The 21,517-nt window shown below is 41.2% G+C and overlaps 1 protein-coding gene across 1 annotated transcript in view; it reads left to right on the plus strand.

The window, feature by feature from the left end:
• The window catches only part of disp1 (dispatched homolog 1 (Drosophila)), a 100,584-nt gene that overhangs the window by 39,347 nt on the left and 39,720 nt on the right, over positions 1 to 21,517 (plus strand). The gene's annotated exons all lie outside the window — the stretch shown is intronic.

Raw genomic sequence — 21,517 nt, forward strand, 5'->3', positions numbered from 1 at the left:
GTAAAACCAGACGTTACATGAATGGTCGCCGTTGTTTAATGTTGTGTGATAAATTGTCATCTTAGCTGGGGTCAGAGGCACGACGGGTTGTAAATGTTCACACTGTTCAGTGATTCTAATTCAGAACTTAAAACCTTCAAAGCATTATTTCTGCAAACTTACAGCTCAACCGTGTTCAATTTGAGGGGACACTGCTACATCAAAATACATGTAGTAAGTGTACTATGTGAACGTGTATGAATGGAAGCATGTGAAGTGAGACTCACTCAGTGTGTGTGTGTGTGTTTTTTTTTTTTTTTTTTTTGTCTCTTAGATCCTCAGTAAGTAGTTTGACTGGTCTCCTGTATAATTCAGCTCAATAAACATTCGCTTTAAATTCACAAACTTCAGCGTGTCACAGGCAGGAACAGATCCTCTGTCCAGGTCACGGGAGAGGAAATGATAAATAAGGGAACAGCACAGACAGAGCTTCAGATCAATGCAAATCTCAGCTCTGTTTATTGTTTTATGCGCTGAGGATTTTTTTTTTTTTTTGCTTTGATCACACTAGCAGGCAGCTCAACCTATACGTCTGTGTTTGACACCTGGTATGTGCACAAGTGAGGGTGTACAGGAAAGATTTTTTTAAGTAAGCGTTATCCAAATATGTAGAGGGGTGAAATTACAGGAGGGGTAGGGGTCTGACCTGAAGGCTCAGATGAGTGAGGACTTACTTGTGTTCTTTCTCACTGGATTTCCCACAGGCCACTACCAGCAGCAGTTCTTTTTTGCCTATTCAGTAAAGTACTGTAACTAAACAAATATTGATGCTTTGACATAGACGATTTAAATGTGGCCGCCCCTGGAAAGCCTGCTTTGTTCTGCCTTGGAAAGATGGTTTCTTTTGTCGAGTGGTGGGTAAGTGGGGAGATGAAGCCCGGAGGGACATGTGCATTCATAACATCAGTGTCTCTTTTCTTTCGCTCTGCATTGTCTCCTGTTGTGGATCTTCTTTGCTGTATTGTCTTGCGAGTTCCTCTGGTGGTCTCTCATGTAATCGCCTCTCAAAGGGGACTCTTCTCCTCTCTTTTTCCTCTGGGCCTTTCTCTGTTTCTGTGGTCACCTTCTTGACTGTCTGCCCCTCCAATCCCTCATCTATTTTTTTTTTCTCTTTTTTCTTTGTTTCCCCATCTCCATTGCACACCCACAAACATCCCAGCTCAATCCATTAGTGGCAGTGGATCTGTCCCAGCTCAGAGCTCATAGTGTATTGAGGCTGTAGGTGCCAGTGGGGAAGGAAGGACCCTGCTGGCTTGTCAGCTTCTCTGACCCCTCTGCCACAATGGGTCCCTCTCTCCTCCCACTCGTTTCCCTGCCAAGCTGGGAAGAGTAAATATTTATCAGCCCCCAAAACAATGGCCAGCTCAGAGGAGAAAGAAGCTCTGACCAGAGCTCACGCAAGGCCCGAAGGCTCGACTGGTATCAGTCGAGGCTTAAAGATGGACTGCAGGAAGATTAGCACAAGCCTCTGAATAGTTTGGCAATAAACACTCATAAGTTGTTCCATGGCAGGGCCAGCCTGGTGTTCTGACACTGAGAGTCAGTTCGAAGCAAAACATGTTTATTTACACAGGAAATACAAATGCAGTAATTGTCTGACTTAAATCTTTGAAAACCTTGGCTGCTGTTTCTAAGGACTGCATTTGCTAAACTCATTAATTATATTGCTAATGAATTATATTTATTTCATATAATTATTCAGTTCAGTTTTATTTATATAGCCCCAAATCACAACAGTCAGTCACCTCACAGCGATTTGTATTGTAGGTAAAGACTGTTAAAAACTAAGAACAGGCCATTTTACTTGGTTTCTGCGTGTTCGTTTATCGAACAGGAATGACATAAAACAACAGAAAGTAAAATGAACTGTACTTGGTTTTCAACAAGACCCTACAATAATACAGAGAAAACCCAGCAATCAAAAACGAACCCTTATGAGCAAGCATTTGGTGACAGTGGGAAGGGAAAAACTCCCTTTTAACAGGAAGAAGCCCTAACTATAAGCTTTATCATAAAGGAAAGTTTTAAGCCTAATCTTAAAAACAGAGAGGGTGTCTGTCTCCTGAATCCAAGCTGGAAGCTGGTTCCACAGAAGAGGCGCCTGAAAGCTGAATATTGCCCCCTGTCAAAGAGAATGTAATACAGTCGTCCCTCGTTATATCGCAGTTCACTTATTGTGGCTTCACTTTATCATTGATTTAAAAAGAAAATAAAATTACAAATTCTGTTCCACGGAGTTTTCATTATATTGCGGGATTTTGCGGTATATAGATATTTCTAAAAGCATTTGAGGTAAAACTAGCGCTGCTTTTGGAACAAGTGAAAAAGCACAACTTCATCCATCTCCCTGCTACCCAAAACCTCTCTGCAGAGAACCCAGCGGTCCCGTTCCCAACTGAAAAGTGTGTGGAAGCACTGGAAATGCTGAAGGCGGAGTTCGGTGTGCGATTCCGTGAACTACATGTTAATGCAAAAGAAATCCGTCTTTTCCAGAACCCCTTTGTTGCCGACATCGATGAAGCCCAGCCTTCTTATCAGTTTGAGTTGGCCGAGTTACAGAACTGTGATGTTCTGAAAGACGCGTTCAAGCCCAACAGTCTTATTGACTTCTATGCCGCCCTCCCAAATGACATGTACCCTAACATAAAAAAACACGCAATGAAGATGTCCACACTTTTTGGCAGCACGTATATCTGCGAGCAAACCTTTTCACACATGACACTCCTGAAAACTCCGATGAGATCAAGATTGACAGATGAACATCTGCATCAGTGTTTGAGACTAGCTGTGACTAGAATGGAACCTGACATTCAACTTCTCACCAGCCAGATGCAGGCCCACAGTTCACACTGATGAACATACATAGGTAAGCCCACTTTTCGGACTTGAATGAGTCATTCTGAGTATAAACAAATATGATCATAACAAAATCTACTGGGATAAAATCCATCCCCACAACCATACTGGTAGTAAAATGTAATGTGCTGTGTAGGTGCTGTATCACTGAGTTTGGTTTCTCAGCCTGCTTGCTTTGTGGTTTTCACAGGGAAGTTGATGAGAGAGAAAGCTGCAAACAGCGGTATCTACAAGCCTTCTGAAACCTTCCTTATAAGGAAGGAAGACAAGAACTTTGAAAGACTGCTCATATGAGTCATTTAAGAAAGAGATTCTGCTCTGACAACTTTACCTGTTAAGATGTGCACGGCACAACATAAAATTAATGTTCCACAGACTTTTTATTTCTGTGAAGAACCCAGAGAGGGTTATTTGGTTATTATTTCATAAATAGTGTTATTTATTTTGTAAATAGTGTTATTTAGTTTGTTAATAGTGTTATTATTTATTTCCTGACTTTTTTTTTTTCTGTGAAGATCCCGGAAAGGGTTATTAATGTTTGGTTATGTGTCGTTTTCTGAAAACAATAAATGTTTATGTTGAGGTACCCCTGCAATTGTCACACTTTTTCTATTTCAAACTGACCCGGCCCCCCATCAGAGAAGGGAAAAGTTATTTGGCCCTTGCAGGAAAAAGTTTGGGGACCCCTGGTGTAAACGAAAGGCTGAAACGCATCAAAACGACACCGTTTCCAGTGAAAACGGCTTCGTGTAAACGGCACCTGAGAGCAAAGTGCTCTATTGGTGTGATATGGGACTCGAAGGTCTTTGAGATAAGATGGTGCCTGATTATTCAAGACCTTGTATGTGAGGAGAAGGATTTTAAATTCTATTCTAGATTTAACAGGGAGCCAATGAAGAGAAGCCAATATGGGAGAAATCTGCTCTCTTTCTAGTCCCTGTCAGTACTCTAGCTGCAGCTTTTTGGATCAGCTGAAGGCTTTTCAGGGAGTTTTTAGGACAGCCTGATAATAATGAATTACAATACTCCACCCTAGAAGTAATTAATGCATGAATTAGCTTTTCGGCATCACTCTGAGAAAGGATGTTTCTAATTTTAGAAATATTGCGCAAGTGCAAAAAAGCAGTCCTACATATTTGTTTAATATGTGCATTGAAGGACATATCCTGGTCAAAAATGACCCCAAGATTTCTCATAGTGTTACTGGAGGCCAAAGTAATGCCATCCAGAGTAAGTATCTGGTTAGACACCATGTTTCTAAGATATTTGGAGCCGAGTACAAGAACTTCAGTTTTATTTGAATTTAGAAGCATTAATTTAGAGGGCATCCAGGCTTTATGTCTTTAAGACATTCCTGCAGTTTAACTATAGTTTAACTATAGTTAAACTGCAGGAATTGATGTGTGTCATCTGACTTCATGGATAGATAAAGCTGAGTATCATCTGCATAACAATGAAAATTGATGCAATGCTTTCTAATAATACTGCCTAAGGGAAGCATGTATAACGTAAATAAAATTGGTCCTAGCACAGAACCCTGTGGAACTCCATAATTAACCTTAGTGTGTGAAGAAGACTCCCCATTTACATGAACAAATTGGAGTCTATGAGATAAATATGATTCAAACCACTGCAGTGCAGTACCTTTAATACCTATAGCAAGCTCTAATCTCTGTAATAAAATGTTATGGTCAACAGTATCAAAAGCTGCACTGAGGTCCAACAGGACAAGAACAGAGATGAGTCCACTGTCAGAGGCTGTAAGAAGATCATTTGTAACCTTCACTAAAGCTGTTTCTGTACTGTGATGAATTCTGAAACCTGACTGAAACTCTTCAGATAAACCGTTCCTCTGCAGATGATCAGTTAGCTGTTTTACAACTACTCTTTCAAGAATCTTTGAGAGAAAAGAAAGGTTGGAGATTGGCCTATAATTAGCTAAGACAGCTGGGTCAAGTGATGGCTTTTTAAGTAGAGGTTTAATTACAGCCACCTTGAAGGTCTGTGGTACATAGCCAACTAATAAAGACTGATTGATCATTTTTAAGATAGAAGCATCAATAATTGGAAAGACTTCTTTGAACAGTCTAGTAGGAATGGGATCTAATAAACATGTTGCTGGTTTGGAGGAAGTAACTATTGAAGTTAACTCTGAAAGATCAACTGGAGCGAAAGAGTCTAAACAAATACCAGCAGTGCTGAAAGCAGCCGAACATGAAGAATAATCTTTGAGATGGTTATGAATAATTTTTTCTCTAATGTCTAAAATTTTATTTGTAAAGAAATCCATGAGGTCACTGCTAGTTAAAGTGAAAGGAATACTCGGCTCCACAGAGCTCTGACTCTTTGTCAGCCTGGCTACAGTGCTGAAAAGAAACCTGAGGTTGTTCTTATTTTCTTCAATTAATGATGAATAGTAAGATGTCCTAGGCTTTTTTATAGAGCAACAAACTCTTTTTCCAGGCTAAATGAGCATCTTAATTATGATGATCAGTGTTTTCAGTAGTGAAGGCCTTACTGAAAGTACTGTGTAAGCATGAACTGAATTTAGTCTTCTGTACTAACAATTAGTTAGTATTGAAGGTTGGTATTCTCTCTGTTTCTCTGTTTGGATACCAGGAAGTGGCAAACAGAATGCAAAAGTGGGGAAAAAAAAAGGTCTTCATGGACTACACACTCAGGAAGAGACTCGCAAGGATGTGGTGAACAGGGAGCATGTCATTTCAGTAAAAGTTAGCATAAAGCTGGGCATTTTGTTTATTAACTAATCATTTTTAGTTAAATAAGTCCTTTTTAAATCCAATTTCCTTTTGGCTTCCAATGATTCTTAAAACCAGATAGTCTGTGCACTTCCCTAAAAGCCCAAACTGCAGAGCGATGAGCAGCGAGCTTCCTGTGTGTGTGTGTGTGTGTGGGTGTTTATAGTAACTCAAGTCTTTTTAATGTATTTCTTAACAAGACTGAAATTTTGACACTCACTAAAGCTGTTCTTGGGCACAGCCATGTTTTAGGCTAAATGCCAGCTTGTTCCGCTGATGGTGCCAGTATGGCTAAGAAAAGTAGACAAACAGTTATTTAATTTGTTGAAGCGTTAGAAAGATTTAGACTATTTGTCTTTTTCTCCTCCCTCAAGCCCCATTTTGTTTCCATCTCTGCCTTCCTTCTCAGTTCATTAAGATTAGTGTCTATTAAACTCCACCACAGTCCATCACAATTAAAAGCTACATGTTGAGGAGAGCTGTAAGAAAACAGACGGTGCTGAAGAGGGTCTTTGTTCCCTGCATCATGTACCATCGCTCTCCAAGTGACATTAACGGCCTGAAGCTGGCAAGATAGACGATAGTTTAGCTGTGTGGTGTAGCTTGTGCAAAGTAAGACAGAACAAAACTTAGAAGGGGGGGAAAGAGCAGTTAGAAACAAACGGCACATTATAGGATGGCTGAAGGGACACGTCATCTCGTGAGTAGAACCTGACGTGCATTTGCAAAGCAGTATTCAAGCAGCTGTACAGAGATGAAGCTGAAATATGTCGTGTAATATGTGATGAAGGAAACACCTGCTTAAATGACTAACAGAGTGTGTTGCAAGCAGGTGCTTCCCCACATGTTCAATACGAGGAGTAATGAGGGCAGTTAAATGTTCGTTATGGCCTCGTATAGAATTGTTGGACATGCTCGGTTGCTACATATTTTGGTCGATGTTTAAAAAAACAAAAAACAAAATTTCAGACATTGCAGCAGGACACAATGTGCTTCTGAGTGCTTTAATTCTTACTGTTTATAGGGAGAAATTCTGTGGTCAACACTGTCAACAGTACTCTTGCTGAAGAGTTTTGCTGAGTGATGCTGTCTGACATTTCTGGCACTGGCTGATGTAATGCTGCGTGACAGAAAACTCATCAAACTGGTGAATCAGCACATTTCACAAAGGCAACAGCTAAATCAAATCAGTTTGCCTGCCTGTGCGCTGTGCCTCTCCGTACGCTCGTTAATTGGCCCTGTAAGATTTCTCTTGGCGGATATCCACGATGAAACACTAATATGTCAGATATGGTATGAAATGGCTGCGGGTGAAGGGTTGGCACACATCAGACTGGTGCCTGCCAGAGGACTTATGTTTATGAGATGCTTTGGTTTTAAGGCTTTTCTTAGTGTTAATCTTGACTTGATGTTTTGTACGTTCTATAAATTGGTGTATTATTGGAGTTTTTCCAGTATATGATAAGTTATACTGTAACGGTTAGCTGTAAAGATGCAGCAGTGAACTGTTTGCTTTTAAATGCAGTTGATTACTTTAAATGCTGATGTTTGTGCAGTTATGAGCGCAAAGACTCAAAGTGAATGGAAATGTTTAAGAGCAAATCGTTAATTCAGAATTATTTGAATGGTTATTTGGACTTTGTTACGAAGTGTGGTGTGGCTTCCAGTGTTGAGACATAGGTAACATTAGGCAAAATGATTATAGTAAACTAAAACAGAACTACAACTGGATGGGGGGGGTTACTGGAATAAAAATAAAAACTAGACTTCTGAGGGAAAAAAAAAAAAAGAACTGATAAATACTATGTACTTAAAAAAATTAAGAAAAGAAATGAGAGGATAGAAAACCATAATTACTCATCCAATGGGCCGTCATGACCAAGACGTCTGCAGAGATTATTCATCATTAATCATTCAGAACAGCGTTCATCTACTGGGTCATTGTTTTATCACTCCTGTGCAATATTCATTCACCAATGTGCAAAACCTCCCCACTGTACATCATGTTATATATATACACACTATGTGTGCACTTCTCTACAGTTTGGCACTGAAACAGGAGCAGCCTTCAAATCTCATTGTACATTCTGTATAATGACAACGGCATTCTATTCTATTCTATTCTATTCTATTCTATTCTATTCTATTCTATTCTATTCTATTCTATAACGTTGACTACAGCAGCATTTCATAACTGTGCAGTACAAGGAGTAGGAGAATCATGACAATAGCAGATATTTTCATAGTTTAAGAAATACAACAAACCCAAGTGTTCATGATTGAGATCCTGTTCAGTATTGAAAAAGTGTTTTTTATAATTTAGATATTCATTTACTGTACTGTAAGACATTTATGGTAATAAGCTGTTGGAGATTACAGTATGTCAACAACAGAACTGACAGTATTTTACTGTAAAATGATACAGCAGGGCACTTTAATATATTTACAGTAAGCAACTTGTGGTCGGTAGATATACTGTAATCTAACACTTTAACCTTGGCAAATCAAGCTTCCACTACTACACTACTTAACTGGAAAAAGACCTGATTAAAATGATGAATGCAGCTCTGTGAACTTGGCTGGCCTTACTGGACTTATTACAACCTTCACACAGGTTATACTCAATGCCATTAAGAATTATCCTTTAAAACTGAGAATTAATAAGAAAAAATTTGCATATCATAGCATTTTGCATAGCGTTTTGGGAATTTTGATGCTTAATTTCTGGTGTTTCCAGGCTGTCCAGCAGCTCAGTGATGACCCTGGACAGGACCTACATTTTATTGCCAAAAGTGTTCACTTGTCTGCCTTCACATACATATGAAATTGAGTGGTATTCTATTCTTAATCCATAGGGCTTAATATGATATGGGCCCACCCTTTCCTGCCATAACAAATTCAAGTCTTCAGGGAAGACTTTCCACAAGGTTTAGGAGTGTTCATGGGAATCTTTGACCATTCTTCCAGAACTGATGTTGGATGAGAAAGCCTGGCTCACAGTCTCTGCACTAATTCATCCCAAAGGTGTTCTATTAGGTTGAGGTCAGGACTCTGTGCAGGCCAGTCAAGTTCTTCCACACCAAACTCTCTCATCCGTGTCTTTATGGTGTGCAGTCATGTTGGAACAGGAAGGGGCATCCCCAAAATGTTCCCACAAAGTTGGGAGCATGAAATTGTCCAAGATATCTTGGTATGCTGAAGCATTAAGAGTTCCTTTCACTGGAAATAAGGGGCCGAGCCCAACTCCTGGAAAACAACCCCACACCATAATCCCCCCCTCCACCAAACTTTACAGTTGGCACAGTGCAGTCAGTCAAGTACTGCTCTCCTGGCAACTACCAAACCCAGACTCATCCATTGGATTGTGAGATGGAAGAAGCATGATTCATCACTCCAGAGAACACGTCTCCACTGCTCTAGAGTCCAGTGGCAGTGTGCTTTACACCACTGCATCGGATGCTTTGGATTGCGCTTGGTGATATAAGACTTAGATGCAGCTGCTCAGCCATGGAAACCCATTCCATGAAGTGTATGTTCTTTGTGAATGAAAAAGAACTTTGTGATGACAAATAATAATTAATAAATACATTTAAAAAATAGGCAAAATTTAGTGCCTACAATGGAAAGAAGAGTGGGCCCCAAAATGGAAGATGCATGTTAGTCCACATAGGTAAAAGCCCTACAACTCTTTTACTGTTTCTCAGTGAGTCGGTACAGACAAATTGACCAAAACATTTGAGGAACATAATTTTTTATTTGGTTAAAGATACTGCAGTTTAGCACCTTTACAAAACTGCTACTGCAAGATGTTTTAATATGATGTTCATGACGTCGTGAATTAAATTAAAACAGGCAGCGTGAGGAAAACCACAGATCTGATTTAGGCTTCTTCCTGTTAAAAGGGAATTCTTGCTCTCCACAGTCACCAAGTGTTGCTCATAAGGGATTGTTTGATCTCTGGTGTTTTGTTTCTAAGACTGTAGGGTTTTTACTTTGTAATCCGTTGTGAACCAGCACTAAATAAATAAAAGTGAAGCGATTTCAAATCTACGGTACTAATAATCACAGGTTTTCCTCCAAGTGCAGGCAACAGTCCGGTGGGTATATTGTACTGACTGGAACCCTGTCCACACTGTCACAGCTACATCCTAACACAGGACCTTTTTCCCTTCTCAAACCTGCTGTGTTGCCTGTAAAAAACACCCTCATTTCATTTTCACTATACACCCAACTTGAGAGTTCACAGAGCTGGAGGAGCTCCAGTGCCAAAGCTCCACATATCATTGGCGTACCTCTGCTCCTCCCATTATTATTCCTTTTGGGGGAGGCCCATTGACCCCAAAGCATGATGTAATTCCATAAGCCTGTCACTAATAATTTCCCCCTCAATTTTAATGACTCAAAGATTAATGCCAGACCGAGACTAGGCCCCCATTTTCAGGGTGTGGAGGGGTTTTTTTCCCCCCTCCCTCCCTTGTCTGCTTTTATAGCAATTTTGCACTGTTTATAAATATTTATGGACACATACAGACAGCTAATAAAGTCGGTGTTGGGGAAAAGAAACTGGACAACTTTCCACTTATTTTCATTTTTTGAGCATTACTGTTCCTCTCTGCTGCCCCGCTTCCCCGTGCCAAAAAGCTGTACCCACCATTTGAGTCATAATAATAACGACTTTTTTCTTGTTTTCTCACATAGGAAAAAAGGTGGAGGAAAAAAATTGCAAACAGGCCTTCGGTCCAATAATTATGCATCTACATGCCCAGCATAGATAAACATACCCTCATGTGCCCCATGGCTTTGGTCTGCTGTGCTAGTGGCAGCATGGGGCTGAGGGGTGTCAGACAGATACACACCTGTGTACACACACACACACACACATGCAGACACCTGTAGACTTTTCTTCACCATTTGGTACTGTATCAGTTTTCCTTTTGATGTAGAGTTTGTTTTTGCCTGTCGAGGCTCAGTGGCTGCAGAGCAGTCAGATGTTGCGTGAAGCAGGAAGAGAAACAGGGTACCGTTATTGTTTCAGCCCAGGTTTATCTTTTAAGGTGTATCTTTAATCACAGTACATGCATACAGTAGGTTATAGAAGTTTTTTCTTTTTTCCTTGCAGTACTCTCTTCACTGTATTACTCTGTATGGGTACATGAAAGACGCAGTAGTGCATATATGGGATTAACGCTGGGATCCATTTATCATGGAGCCCACTGGTGTCAGAGCTGCTGCTTTCCCACCCCATCTCTATTACGCTCTGCTGGTACTCACTTAGACACTCAACACCTGACCTGACACACATACACAAACTCACACAGTCTCCCGTATGTGAAACCCTGACAGGAGGAGGATAAATGAATAAGGAAAAATGACCCTGAAAGAGAGACAGTTCACAGTCCTACCCTGAAAGAATTCCCTGCTCTCTTTTTTCCCTCCTGTCTTCTTTGTCATGCTTCACTATGCCTGGATTCATAGAACTTCTGTTAGGCACTAAATCTGCCGTAGGCTTGTTTGTATTCAGTTCTTGCAGTGCTTTTGACTGATGAAACTGGGTTCCACTCTGCTTGTCATTATCTTTCCTGTGATTTACCTGGGTTGAAAGCACTGGGTGGAGGAATACAGTCAGCCTGATGGAGGGGGCACCCAACCCCCGGTGATGGCTTTTTTTCCTATTGCTGTCTGCTTTCAGTTTTGTTGTTCTGTACAGTCTCTTGACACTTGCTGTTCCTCCTTTGCCTTTCAAATGAAGTTTTATTGAAAGAAACCTATATATTTAAAAGATGGATGTAGCAAACCATCACCAGTTGGTTTTTGGACTTGGCTGCAGTGACGGCATGTTAGCCATTTTGGCCAGTTTTTGGAGCCAGACGTGACCATAAGTTTGGGCAGTCTGCTCAGAAGTATTATTTCTCAGCTAATAAGGGACCAACAGCATTTAAAAATTGCAGCTGTAAATTAGACCCACCTGGGTACCTGTCTCTTAAACTTCCATCACTTATCTGACAGCAGCTAGGGTTAAAAAAAAGAAAAGGAGAGAATATGATTATTTTTTCATGTTGTCAGGCTTTCTTTTTGTGTTTAGTGTATGAATGTCTTATTTAATGCAGTTCACGTTGTAAATTTGTCTGGCCTGCAGTGCATCGCTGCAGTTTCTTGTGGTGGAAAAAATAAGTTGAGCTCTGAAACCAAACTGATTTTTTGATGATTTATTGAAAGTAAAGAATTAACCTTTGCAAAGGGATCAATACAGCACGAACAGCCTTCGCACCAGCATTGAACAAAGCACAGAATAACACCCATTCCTTTATACTATTGTGTTGATACAATCTTGTTCCACTAGCCATGGGGAGTTCAGGTTCCCCCCCACCATGTAGCACCTGCATGATAACAAAATGCGCTATGGCCTTGGACACAGCCTACAGTCAAGTTGTTTTTCCCATCTTCACACACTCGGTCTTTGTGCTAGAAAATTACAATTACAGAGAAAAAGTACACAGAGGTTATTCGAGTTCAGAAACAAATTTTCCATTACATTTCTTATGTTTAACTGTTAGTGTATCCTGTAGAACAGCTTCTTTGTTTTGTCCTGTTAACTCAGATTATGGAAAGAAATTGTGAGACAAAGAGAGAGACTGGTTAATGAGAGAGATATTAAATGGACACAGTGTTAAAAATGACGTGTGTGTGTGTGTGTGTGTGTCTGTGTGTGGAGGGGAGAGCAGCTGCAGAGGCCCTGGTTCTCATCTCTGGTGCACACCTCTCCCCAGGCAGCGGGCAGGGCTCCAAGCGCCCAGAGCTTACCACCCCCAGAACCAGAACTCGCACCATCACACACACCCACACTCACACACACCCACACTCACTCACTCACGCACATGCACACACAGGCCCTGTCACTGTTTCAGTGCAGAAGCTTTGCTGACACACACAGCATTACCACAGCATTTCCTAAAGAGGTGCACCTCAGTGTAACAACAGTTTATATGCTGAACATACATGCACACACAACAGACCAGCTATCTGGAGCCAGGAAGCTCTTTCACTGAGTCCACTTCAGCTCCCTCCTACCCAGCTCTGCACACCCCTCAAACCTCAGAAGGCCCTCCAAGAGCTCCCTTGTCCTTCAGTCAGATGACACAGGATGAAGTCACTCCATTTGCTTTGGCACCAGGATCTTTGTTTCAGGCACTGGGGTGATGTGCCAAGGGCTGTGTTCTCACAGCAGAGCGTTCTGCCCACTGCTGTATGAAAGGGACAAGGCCATAAAAACTAACTAAAGTGTCCTCTGTGTAGCTCAACAAATTACAGTGTAAGACACACTGTGCCAAACCCGAGCCCGGCAGGAAACTTTTTTTTGTTTGTTGTTCACAGGGGCCAGCACATTGCACAATACAGCTGCATTGCTTTCTTACTCGCCAGCTGCGTTTGAACATTTGGTTGTATTTTTTTTTTTTCATCCACTTTCAATTAGTCTAACAAATATGTTTTTACATTTTCTCCTACTTAATTATTGACAGTAATCTTTAAAACGTTACTTTTTTTTTTTTTTTAAAGTTTAAGAAAAACCCACATTTTTCTAATTGGGAGTCACTTGCTTGACTTCCACAAAAAAGAAAAATAGATAAATAAATTAACCTTTTATGTCTGAGTGCTGCTGGTTGCAATTGTGGAGGTTCAGAAAACAAATAATAAAAGTACTAAAAAAAGACAATTTCTCTGTTTCAAAACAGAGTTCAACCTAAATGTTCAGACTGAGGTCACTTTATTAGCTTTTCCATGAGAGAAATAAATAGCTGCTTAAGTGTAAGCTTAGTATAAGTATTACATTTTATTTAATACTTACAGCTTGAGTTTCTGACTCCCCGTCCATCCATCCATCCATCCATGGCCGGGTTGCGGGGGCAGCAGCCTAAGCAGAGAAATCCAGAGAATTCCCTCTTCCCAGCCACCTCCTCCAGCATATCCAGGGGGACACAGAGGTAATCCCAGGCCAGCTGAGAGATATAATCTCTCCAGTGTGTCCTTGGTCTGCCCTGGGCCTCTTCCCGGTAGGACATGCCCAGAACACCTCAACTGACTCCTTTCGATGTGGAGTAGTAGCAGCTCTACTCTGAGCCCTTCTTGAATGACTGTACTCACCCTATCTGTAAGGGAGATAGGCCACTATTTGGAGGAAGCTCATTTCCGTTGCTTGTATCCACAATCTCAGTCACTACCCAAAGTTCATGAGGTGAGAGTAGGGACGTAGATTGAACAGTAAATCGACAGCTTAGCTTTTACGCTCAGCGCTCTCTTCACCGTGACAGACCGGTACAGCCTCCACTGCAGCCACAGCCCCAAAATCTGTCAGTCTCTCGCTCCCCCTCTCCTCTCACTCGTGAACAAGACCCCTCTTAGCGAATCACCACCTTATCCTGGTGGAGGGGTGTGTGTTTCCCAGGGATCTCAGGGGCTATATTGTTCCTGTTGGAACCAGGGATGTCGCCCCCTGGGGGCCATTAGAAAGAATGCAGCTTTAAAACACATGTGTTTCAGACCTGCTATATCCATCTTTTATATACAGTCTGTAGCAGGTGGTTGGGGGTTGCTGTGCTGTGATGCTGTCTGTGATGACCTTTTAAGGGAATCCCCACCCAGGCATAGGAGTAGGATTTAGGCATCAATCATTGTATAAGTACGTACTGCAGGAAATGAGAGGCTAGGTCCACTTTAAGGTAAACTGTAGTGATGCAAGATGATTGATTAGTCATCCCATTATATGATATATATGAAATTGTAAGTCTGTGAGTGTATGAGTGAACCTGGAAATGGGCTTGAATTGGAACAGCACCCCTGTTATTATTAGAGAAATTGTATTTTTTGGGGCAGACTTTTTTAGCAGAGTGAACTCGTGCAGTGACACATTTCAGAAGCCTACATATTTGTGGTGGTTGCATCTGGGGTGAATAACATAGCAACACAGGAAAACAGACAGTTGCTACTAGAAATAAGTTTTGTGGCAGCCCGGGCTGATGTACTCGTGGTCAGACATAAACAAAACTACAAATTGTTGGGAAAACGCTGCAGCGGATAAGATCTGAACACTTGATGGAAAACAGTCTGGGAGAAAAGATTACTTCACAGGGCATCTATGATACATTAATGTCATATATTAAGTTCAGCAGTTTGAGATAAGGTGAGCGATATGACGGTTCTCATAGAGGAGACGATGGCAAGCAAAAGTGCTCTGAAGTGACGTCAAGAAGAAGTTTCTAGACTGGCTTTGTCTGGATTTCAGCTGCAGCCGGTGGTGACACTTCAGTGACACTGCCTCTCTTTCTGCTACTTCTTCCCTCTCCCGCTGAAGTGTTTTCCATCCTCCTTTTTCACGGCTCGTTTCATTTTTCATTTCCCCCACACCTTCACCTCTCCGTCTCAGCATTTCTGACTGCCAAAAGGTTTATAACAGCAGGATGTGATCTCACACCACCTCCAGCTTTTTCATCCATACAGAAAATGCCAGGATTTCGGCCATCCAACGCCCCCCAAACCCTCAGAGGCCCTCGGAGAAATTTGACACATGAATGTGATCTTTCAAGTTCTATCACAGATTTTCTATAGAGCTGTGTTAGCCCATTTCTGCTTTAGGTTCTTACTGTCAGACATGAGTATTTAGGGCTTGTTTTTCAGGTAGTTTTTTTTCCCACCATCAATATTACAAAATTACAAAAAACACTAACAAACACAATAAAGTTGAGCGGCAGTTATATGAGCCTGTCTGCTCAGGTAAAGTTTATGTGCAGGAAATGCTGGATTATCAAGTAGCTGTTAAACTCTGTATGTAGATGGAGGAGCTAAACTGCGAGCTATACCGGAGCTGATTTGCAGCACCTGGGAGGGGGAAGGAGAAAAAAAAAAAAAAAACCTGTTCTTCTGCAGCTACAGAAATGTCACCTGTAGACTTGAGAACTGTGATTGGTCAGTTTTTGCTGTATTTCTCTGTAAGCCTTGTAATACGGCTGGAAACCTTCAAATGGAGAGACTGTGTGATCATCTCCACCTCCACCGCAGACCTCAGTGTGATGGCTGCTCTCTGTCACAGTAATCGAAAGAATCAATAGTGACCCCGCCACTCCCACGCAATGAAAATAACTTAGTATTGCTGCACAAGTACGTGAAAGAATTAAACAGTTTGAGTACTGATGCTCCTTTCCTTTAGGAGGTCGCACATGCACACACGGTGGAGTTTGTTGAGGGGGAGCTGCCTGCTTTGTGTTTGGGCCTTTGCTCAAAGGCTCTTGTCCTCCTGATGAGCAAACGCTAACTTTGTTCCCTTCAAAGAGGAACTCTCTTCCATTAATTCACACACAAACATCTGTCCACCAAATTCCTCCTACACAGCCCTTTGTGTGAATAGTGCGCGTCTCTCTTTTCTGCGTGCTTTCGGCCTCTTTTCCAGCCGTGTTCCGACTTTGCCTCTTTCTTTGTTGCCGTATTTGTTTCCGAGATCAAACGAGGATTCTCCTCTAACAAATTAAGACCTCTTTTCTCTCTTTGCTCTATTTTGTGGACACTCCTAATTCGCTGGGCTCTTGTTCCTCTGCCGCTTCCTCCTCCTGCTTCATAAGAACTTTCTGTTTGCATACTTTCCCTTCTTTACTTTCTCCTCTCTCGACCTGTCCCACCCAACGCCGCTGCTCGCCCTCTGAACGGCAGCCGAAAAGAGTTTTGACTGAACTGAGTCTTTGCCCAGGATGTTTCTCAGTTGCGTGGAAAACTGAATGTGGGAGAGGTTGAAAGGAACATTAAAAAAAAAGACGGGTGATCAGTGTTAAAGAAGGACAAAGGCTTCTCCAAAACAGATTTAATGAGAAAGTTGGGCTTAAGTGGTGCATATTTTTAATGCATTAAATAGAAATAATTGGCCTCCATTTCTAACTTCTAAACATCGTCTTGAATAGATTAAAACTTTCCACATTTTTGAATCAGATCCTTTCTTTACTGCCGGGCCGCGCCTCCTAAAAGCTGGGTTTCTTTTTTTGATTCGGCCTCGAGGCTCCATCAGTCTGTAAACTGTGAAGTGAGCGAGGCAGTGGGAATGGGCAGCATGCCCATTTTCTCAAATTATTTTGAAATCAAGCCACAATCAACAGCTATTCTTGCCTTTTGGTTTTGCACCTGCCAATCAGTGTGATTCAAACACGTGCACGTGAAGTCATTCACACCACTTAGTTGCCACTCAGCACCTCAGGGAATAATGTGGACGAGAAGTGCAGCTAAGCTCTTCTGCGAGTCTCTTATAATTCACTTTTTTTCCATTTTCTCACTGTTATGTGTGTGTGTGTGGTTTTTTTTTTTTGTTTTGTTTTTTTTAAATCTATGTGTTGTATATAAAAGGAAATTATAGACAGGTCTTCGGGATACAGCATGAAATCACAACAAGAGGCAAATATTGGCTGTAATTTGGTACATTAACCTTCTGTTTCATGAAGGTAAGGTGTCAATCAACGTTATCATTTAAGTGAAAACTTCTTTTATTTCTTTTTTTAAATTAATCGTCATGAACCTTGCTTTGTTGTATAAATTAACTGAATTTCGGGAATCCTCTGACTCTTTATTCACCTTTGACTTTAGCTTCTCTGGATTTTAAGTCATTTGTTGAACAGTAACAATAATTCTGTCCAGTCCATGTTAGACCCGTTTCTAACAGCTTCCTGCAAATTACCTGTCCTCACTTTGTCAGTATCCTTCATAACAGAATTGTACCAAACCCTGAACACAACTGGACTTTAGCTTCAGTCAAACCAGGAAGCAGCGCTACCACAAGCTTTTAGAAGCTTTGTGACTACTCAAAGGGCTGTTGACCAGTTGTTATAATTAAGTATTCCTTATTAAGGTTCCCATTTGATAACTTTTTTCTTCACCATCTGATGCAACAAAACCTGTCTTCAACCCATAACCATCATTGGTGCATCAAAATGGCAATAAGTCTGCTCTCCGTTTGTGATTAAAGGGGAGCAAATTGGCAATTATATGCAGTCTGTTTTCAGTAATACAGCAATTAACTGATAAATCAGTGAAAATTGCTAGTCTTTTGCCATCTGTTGAAAAGCTGTTACCATCTGCATACACAGAAGTTCACATTAAACTGAGTTTCACAATAACTGATTGCATACAGAGTCCAGCCAGAAGCTCACAGATTTGAAATGAAAATTCAGAAATTCCTCCACAAATACTGACATTGCAGTTTAACTGGTAATAGCATAGCCACTGCTTTTATATAGGAATATAAACAGAATACAACCAGCTGGTAACCAGTTGAGTCGAGTCTCCTGTTACAAAGAGACGCGTTGCAGATGAGTTGTGCTCATCAGCACAGAGTCAGATTATGACAGTTTGCCCCCCCCCCCCCCCAAAAAAAAAAAAATCAGGTGACCTGTGTGATTGCCTTGTGATTGAAAATGTTCACAACAACTTGCAATCACTCTCCAACAGCAAAAAATAAAAATAAATTAAAATTCAATCAGCAACCAACCACCATTTTTTTTCCTTGTTGCAAGGAGGTTGCCATCCTATTTTTACTCTACTGTGACTGAGCCATCAGGCAGCAAACTTTACATAACACATACATATAGAGCTACAGTGGCTGCTTTTACTTGGAAACATTACAGAGAAAATGTACAGTAATTTGCCAAAGGCCGTCTCCTTACAACAAACTGAAACATGTGCACATGTGTGCGACATATGGCTCTTCATGAGTGCTGAATCAAGCTTTCCAGATGCATCTTATGTATAATAAATTGTTCAGCTTTGCAGGGGTTAAAAGAGATGAAGAAAAAAAAATCAAGCCACATTTAAAGGCTCTTGTTTCTAAATGTGAATACTTTTGCTTAACTGGAGCAGAGGACTGTAAATCAGCCCTCACTGGATGCTCAGTGTAGATCGGGTGGGAGATGTCCGTCCACACAGCCAAGGTGTTGAAGGGATTGGGTTTCCTTGCACCCCCCCTGTGCCAATGCATCCAGTCAGTCACTTTTTGCTTTTGTTCATTCTGCTATCATCACTCCAGCACTTCTTAATATTTCTTTCATCATCTGCCTTCCTCACTCTCACATTGTCACCACCGTAGGTAGCTGCAGTGCTCCTGGGACTTCTAGGATTACCTGCGTCCTTCCTGCATGTATGACCAACCACATTATGACCTGTGTGCTCTGCTGTTAGATTGCTCTTAATGTGCTTTCAAATAACACAGCAACGAGTTGGATCATGTGTAAAATTTCAGGACAAAGCCTGGCAAAGTTTTTTTTTTTTTTTCCCTCTTCCCCAGGTTTCTTTCTTTGTTGCAGCTGTTTGAGGTTTTGTGCCCTTTTCTCCTTGTTGGGAAGAGAAAACAAGTTAGCTGTTTGAGCTTCTCTGTCACATTTACTTTCAAATCCACAGTGAGATCGAATGGTAGTCATTCTAACCCCCCACATTTATAATTAGTGCTCAGAAAAATGATTTCAAACGTTATTCTTGACATGTCATGTCAAAGCCTTAAATGGTTTGGAAACATCCCGTCCTCTATCCTTCTCCCCCCTCATTTTTTTCTCCTGTCTGCTAAACCTGTCACCTCAGTGAGTTGTGTGCAATCTTCTCAGGGGCCGTTATGGTTGCACCAGGGCCTCCGTCCTTCCTGGTGCAAAGCAGCCTTTGCTGTAGTTCCTTCTTTAGCTCCAATGCGGGCAGACGAGACCCGGGCCCTGGCTGGAAAAACCCAAACCTGGATTCTGCAGGCGTTTCTACACCACATTTCAATCAATGATGATTTTGATAGAGGTAAAAATCCAGAGCGGGTGGTAGTGCTGAAATTCCTCGGTGCTGTTAGAGGAAGTTGTCATCTTGAATAATTTGGGAATCAATCAGTCAGCACCGGCTGTGCAGTCAGGTTTGGTGGCAAAATGTCAGACATGTCAGTGTAATGTAGAACCGACACTTTAAAATGTGCTTTTCAAGAGAGAAATGCAGTGCCTGACAATGAACTCTACTTATTAGTGCCTGGTTATTATTAGATGATGACTCCAAAGCCCTGAACAGCTTAGGTCCCAACAGGCCCCGGGGCCAGCTGTGAGCCAGCGCCTCACTACTGCACATGATTACAGCTCGGTGTATGAACTGTGCCCTAATCCTGTCGGACAGCTGAAATTAAAGCCAGGTACGACCCTCTGCCTTCCCAGCATCCCCTGCGATAAACCACCTCCCCTGCTGAGAAGAATCAGTTGTCTGTGAGCAAATATGGAAGCATTTCTAGAACGTTCTCCAGTTTGTAAGCACAAGGCATCTTTTCAAATTGGAGACCACCGAGAGAAGCTAAAAGAATACTTTGACATGATTAAATTAGGGTTTGATTTCTGCCTTGTGCCCAGCATCAGTTTACAATTCAACTCTGACAAACTTGGGTTTTAAATAAAGTCTGGACTCTCATGAAGCTTGTTTACTGAATTTGCAAACATTGCATGCACCACTTCTTTCATAATCCTTGAGTCAAAGACCTAACAAAGTTTTTTTTTTTTTGGCTGTGCATGGCTTATTTCAAGATTCTGTTCTGTTGCAGCAGCAGATCATAAAATAACTTTATGCCCTGTATGGACTTCCATACTGATTTCTATAACATATAAACCCACAAACAGGTTCCTATTTTTTTTTTTTGTCTGCGTTCCTTTACAAAGTGACTCATGAGACGTCCTTCACCTGGACCAGCTGTTGTATATTAAACTCATGAAGTAGTGTATTAATTTGGTAAACCCAGTTTTGTAGCTTGGGTGGGGAAGAGAGAGAGTACTTTAAAGTAGCTACTTAAGTAAACCCAGAAGAGCAGCTAACACATCTGAACACTAATGTATAATTTACGTAATCTGATGCGTTAAGAATGGGTGCAGCCTTATTAAGGAATTATGTGGTAGAATTTCAGATAATTAAAGGCTGTTTACTGTCTGCGTAAGGGCGGTTGACGACAGCTTACTCCAGCCAGTTTATCACATTTTCACACAGATTTTGACTCAGTTGGCTAAAACAAATAGTCATTTTTCAGATAGCTGTATTAACATTTGACTATGGCCATCTTAATGAGGACTCTAGTTTAAGAGTTTAAGGTAAGTTGCGACTTTTCTTTAACACTGGACCAACATAGGGAAAGCTTAGACATTAAAAGAGCTGCTGAGTGTATTTGCTGTGCAGTCTGCTTAGAGAATGAACCATGGATAAGGTAACATCAGTCAGTAGGGTATGCTGGTGTTGATTTTTGTTAGCCAGCTGACTTAATGACTTACATGCAGGCTAACCAAACTTATGTTTCATCCATCCGTTGTCATCCACTTGCACAGTTCAGGGTCGCGTGGACTGTGGAGCCTGTCTGCACTATTATAGAGTGAAAGGTGGGGTACATGCTGGACAAGTTGCCAGTCTATTGCAGGGCTGACATATACAGACAGGCACCCATTCACACCTATGGCCAGTTTAGAGAAGTCAGTCATTATTAAGTCACATGATAGTAATATTTAGGCAAAATTAAGACTGCTCTAACCCTACAGACTGGTCTAAACGGTCTTTGTAAAACTCCCCTGTTGTTTAAACTGTTAACTAATGTTATAAATAACTAATATGAACAGTGTCCAGTGGTGTGGCTTTTTCAGGGCAAGAAGCTGAAGCTGTAATAAACATTCTTCGGGTAAAAAAAATGAACATGTTTTATTGTTTTTCATTTTAACTACCCTTTGTAGTTTTTTCAAATGTAAGATTGAAGTTTTCTTTTTAAGGCGCTTTTGCAGCAATACAGATACAATTAAATTAGTTATGCTAATGTGACACCAGTAGTTTAAGTTTTGAAACTAAATTGAACCGTGTGC

The sequence above is a fragment of the Archocentrus centrarchus genome, chromosome 24 (assembly GCF_007364275.1).
Source record: "Archocentrus centrarchus isolate MPI-CPG fArcCen1 chromosome 24, fArcCen1, whole genome shotgun sequence".
Taxonomy (NCBI): Eukaryota; Metazoa; Chordata; class Actinopteri; order Cichliformes; family Cichlidae; genus Archocentrus; species Archocentrus centrarchus.